Raw genomic sequence first — 5,968 nt, 5'->3', positions numbered from 1 at the left:
GTTTAAAATATAGTAAATTGACCTCTTATCAAATCTAATAGTATTAGAATATATTATATATATTATCTAGACAACGTCATGGTTTTTTTAGTATATTTTAATTTTTAAGCGAGTTATGAGTACTAAAAGATGTACAAACAATTTACAATTTTAAAATACTTGTAGCTCGCTTTAAAATTAAAATATAATAAAAACCAATGAGGTTGTCTAGATAATAATCTTACTTTTAGATTTTATAAGCGGTCAATTCATCAGCGTAGATTTTGCTATGTTACGCTCTTGTAAGACTGAGACAACACATACGGGTATAACGTCTTCTTAAAATTGTAATCGTGAACAATGATTACACGTGTTGTATTAAGATATTAAAACCTTATGTACATTTCGGACGAGAACTAATGATAAAACTATAACCACGATAAAATGAATATATATTGTAATATAACTTTTAAAATACAGTGTTTTTAATCAACCAAACTTAGATTTTCTATAACCACTTAATATAGCTGTTATGTTCGGAAAACAAAATAAATTATTACATTTTAATAACTGACAATTTTAGTAACTCAAAAGGTAAAGAATTAAATATCTGTTAACTTAATACCTATAAATATAAATTAAGTAACACCAAGTATAAATATAAATTATGTTTATCGTTTATAGACCTATAGTTTTTAGCAATTGTGTAAAATGACAAGCTTTATCAAACTGAAAATTTACAAATTATTTAGTACTGTAAAATGGGGTTACTTTGATATTTTTTTACTGTCTTATGAAAATTTTACTTTTTATTATGAATTATTCCTGTGGTGTTACCAATATTGTTCTCAAATTTAAATCATAGTTGCAGCTAGTTATGCTCATTGCTCGATTATTTAACATTTAAATTTTTTAATTTCTGATTTTATCTTGAGAAATAGCAATCTTTTTAATATTTTACACAACATCGTGGGAAATTTTGATACCTATATTTCTTAAAGTGTTATCAAAATAACCCTATTTTATGGAAAAAAAATATATCGTCATGGTATTCATGTGAATTAAAATACAAGTATATCAAAGTAGCCACAAAAAATCAAATTAACCCGGGTTATGAACATTCTACGGTAGTTAAAAGCAGTTCTCGAAGTAGGGGTGATACAGAGTGAATTGTAAGGCATCTCTCCACTTATCTTGAGCCGTTTCGACCACTGGTTAAAAGAATATATAATTTTCAACTTTTGTAGCTAAGAATAGAAAATTTAAAACAAAAATTAAACAAATAAAAAGATCATACTAACGGTTATTTTTTTACAGACATAATATATGTTCAAATTAGAACAAAATTAGGTATATATTAAAACCATGAATAACTATTTTAGTAAAGTTATTTTGTTTTAATTTAAAAATATTATTCGTGGGTACATGAAAATGTTAAAGTATATAATTATAATATTTTATACAAACAATTACAATTTCTAATGTAATTATTTTACTACCTTCATTTGTACTAAGGCTTAAAAGTAAAATAAATAACTTTAATCACATTAATATCATCAAATACGCACATGTGTACAATTATTTTATATAATTTTATTAAAATTTAACACCAACTATTATAATACCTAACCCACTGTACAGCAGATTGACTTCCACTTACCCGATTTTTAAATTTTAAGATTTTTTTTCTCCATTATAAGTCAACTTTTTATAAGAATGAAAATCACTTTTTATGATATTTTTTAAAAACTTTTTTTAGGATATATGTAGGTTGCATGATAAAGTAAAATAGTTTAAGTTTAAAATGCATTAAACAATATTTTTTACTGCATTATATTCACATCCATAATTATAATAATTTAAAAATTAAATTAAGTTTAATTTTAATACTTATATAATATGTACAGTGAAACATCTATATTACAAAGTCTAAAGGCCTAATGAGCAACAACAAAAAAAAATCGTACCAATTTCGTAAAATAGAAGTATTACATTTGGATGTCTAAAATACAATATAGTTAAACAGAACATTTTGTTTATTGGATGATTATTGTAGGGAAGTTTCACTTCTATATTATACAATTAAATTTTGGTTTCAAAATTATTATAATACAAGTACCTACCTAGGTATCCAATTTTATCCGTTTTCGTTTTTGAATTCAAGAAAAATTCGAGTGAATATCCAATCAATTTTGTAAAAATATTAACTTCAATATTATCCTCATAAAAATTTAATTTGACTTTTTTGTAGACATTAAATTTTATTTATACGGATAGATAATTTTATAAAGGAATCTTGTATTACATATTCAAATCTTAAATTTAAATAAAAAAATGTTATGACTTTTTTACTAAAAATAATTTACACATTTTCGTGATTGTTACGTGTCTTGTCAATAATTGAACTTCAATTATTTAAATACTTATAAAAATAACTGTGAATATAGATTTTTTTATACTTTTCAAGTATCATTGAGAAAAAACTAAAACAATTGAAATCTGAAAATGTCCGTAAACAGTTCAAAACAAATCCAAATATTTTGAAAATGCTAAAATGCTATAAGCAACCTGTGAAAATTTCATATATCTACGGTAATTTGTTTTAAAGTCATACCAAAATCGATTTTGTGAAAAACCAATTTAGCGAAAAAATTTTAGGTTTTCCTTAATTTTTTCTTTTTGTGTTTCTCGGCGCTTTTTAAAATAACTGGGTAATGGGTAGCATTATTGTTACTACTCATCGTTTACACAAACACAAGAAAAAAAACACATTTAAAGAATCAAACTTAAGAAGTTGGACACAGGAGTGGGCTCGGGGTTACATCTTCGTGTGAAAGTAACATATAAAATTCAAAATTCATCTGGCTATAGAGAATTTTTACTTATATTAAAACACAATAACAGTAGAAAAACATTAAAAATACATAGGTACAATCTTGTCTTATAAACATTTAATGTTTGAATTTTAACAAAATTTAAAATGTAACAATTTTAGTTATTCTGTTGTAAATTTTAATTCAACTTACCTACCGGTTACCGTATTATGAATAAGACACTAATGATAATATAAATATAATAATATAGCGTTTTTATTTACTTGAAATCACTTATACGGATAAAGTTCTTATCGTTTCAAAATCCATTATTTTCTATGTTCTTCAAACCCAATAACTTTTTTTGTAGTTCCGATATCGAAAAATAAAACCGATATTTCACAGCTAAAGTACTACTTTTCATATGGTGAAAATTTTGTTTCTTAGTAATTACTGTAACCTTCTCGATTTTTTCCCGCACCAAAACAGTTTTTAGTATGTTTTACATTTATAAGACGGAGACAACACATACGGATGTAGCGTTCTCTCAAGTTCATTTTAAAATAAAAAATATAATTTAAATTCATACCTACATTTTAATTTTTATTATATACCCAAAATCCAAAAGTCCAATAGAATAATATGAATAAGAATAAATATGATTAGTATTTAGTAAGTTGTAAGTTTGATACCTATCTGATACATTTATTGTCAAAAGAATTAAATAGTATACACAAAGAAAATGTACACCATTAAAAGAAAAAAAATACTAAATTGTAAATTTATATCTGTAAATGTATAGTAATACTTATTATACATTTTATACTTTAAAGGAAATCAGTTTATTTGATTTATATTATTGGATAAAAAATGTACTAATAATTTATTTACTAAATGGTAATTTTTACACACATTTGTCATATTATTACTTATACATGGCGTCCATAAATATAAAATATTCATTTTTTAGATTTTTTGGTACAGTATTTCCAACTTATGAGAAATCTCGTTTTAAATTTCCAATCTTTAGCTATAAAAATTGAACATTTTATACATTTTTAACCAAAAAAAATTTGCAAATGTTCGCGGTACTGACTAATTTTATAAAAATATGTACCTACTTAAAATGCTTACAATAAAAAAATTATCGTATATAATTTATCTTCATTATTTAAAAATTGCTATTATAACAACTTATGAAGAGGAACCTTGTATTAATTGTTCAAGCTTTGAATTGATTGATATTTTTTTTCAAAATTTCAAATGTCTTTAAATAGGTAAAAAAAAAAGTCGAAATATTTTATCTTGTAGTTACCTACCAATCAAAATATTTTATCATAATAATTTTAAAGTATCTATTTATAGTTAATTATTGAATTACAACAAAATATCGAAAATCGTTTGAGGAGAAATTATTAACTAACGGTTGAATGTCCATCGTAAAAAATGAATTTCAAATGTGTATAGGTACGAAATGATTCCTTATTGGGAATAGATAACTATTACAAATAATAAATAATAAAAAAAAAGGTGAGTAAGTGAATGTCGCTCTGCTGTACAGTAGATTACAAGTGGGTCACTGTATAATGGATGGTATTAAATTTGAATTCAATGATATAATATCATTGTATAAGAAAAACGATTCTGAGCAGAGACTGAATCTAGGTATAATATATATTATATTATATGGTATTAAAAAAAAATTGACCAATAATAGGTATCTATAATAAATTCCAAATTAATCATATCACAATATCCATTAGGTACTTATGACGCGTTATACATCAACAACAAACCATGATACTATCATAATAGTATACTTTAGAAGTTTCAAGTACCCACAAATAATATTATACAACCAAAACAAAATAACTAAAATAGTTATTCCAGGTTTTTTAATATGTACTTTTGTCCAAATTTGAACTTAACACGTTGACTGCGTACTGACGCCAATTGGCGTCATAAGTAGGTATCATTCAGCAACGCGTTTGACGCCAAATGGCGTCTAATATAGATTTAAAATAAATGGTTTAAAATTCCCTACGCGTGGCTGAATATTATTTTATAATTATTTAGCGCGGATTAAACGCATGTTTTTAAAGATGTATACATACGTCGTTATGAGCAGTTTCTTTATTTTTTTTACTATTAACTGCTTTTTCTTTAATGCTGAGAACCCTAAACTTTAAGTATTTTGAACTGAGAAAAATGTATTTTTAATAGTTGATAATGTTTAAGTAAAAGAGAAGAATAATTTGATTTATTTTTCAACCTCAAACACATTTTTATATCACATTAACAATGTCTAGTTATTTGATGATATTTTTTTTTAGACTTGATAAATAAGAACTCAAACCTATTTTGTTAAAAATTAAAACCCTTACAACTTAATTTCAAGGTTTATTTTACTTTTATTGTGTTTTAAAATCTTTAAATTTAATTTTTAAAAGTTTTGTTAGTGCAAAAGATTTAAGTTTGAGTTTAGGAAAAAGGTTTGTCATGCCTAATTTCTTTCAATTATTAATATATAAACTTAAATATAATAAACATTACTTGAATAATTTTTAATTTCCCTTCATACATTTTATGGTTTTAGAAAGACTTTGTAGGTGTTGCTGTTAGACCTAAAAAATCTAAGACACCTGTACAGCGGCCACCATTTGAATAGGAATTGTCAGATGATGAAAACAACAAGTCTTCGAGTAAAATGAAAACTGTTTTAAAAAATGCTAAGAGCGCCTCTAGATTGAGATCTGAAAAAGGTAAAAGTAAATATATTTTATATACTATTATATTATTATTTATGAATTATGAAGAGGGATTCAATGTTAATTGAGTATATACCATATAAAAAAATTGTTTAGCACTTAATTTATATTTATAAATATTAAATAAGTCTATTTCAAATAATTGGTATTGACTCTTGAGTTGTGAACTCTTATACTCACACTATCTCAAATAATACTGCATCTCATTGTAATATTCTAAAATGCACACATAAGGCAATCTATCTGTGAATTATTTAAAATATAATTCACATTTTTCAAAATGTCATACAATATAATTTGATATTTGTCGAAACTCCCTGTGTATCTATTGGCCTATTAAGAGGACGTCGTAAACGCATGTGTTGTCTCCGTCTTACAAACGTACGACATAACAAATTTTCGTTCGCT

The sequence above is a fragment of the Acyrthosiphon pisum genome, chromosome X (assembly GCF_005508785.2).
Source record: "Acyrthosiphon pisum isolate AL4f chromosome X, pea_aphid_22Mar2018_4r6ur, whole genome shotgun sequence".
Lineage (NCBI taxonomy): Eukaryota > Metazoa > Arthropoda > Insecta > Hemiptera > Aphididae > Acyrthosiphon > Acyrthosiphon pisum.
Note: the sequence above shows the minus strand (reverse complement) of the source record.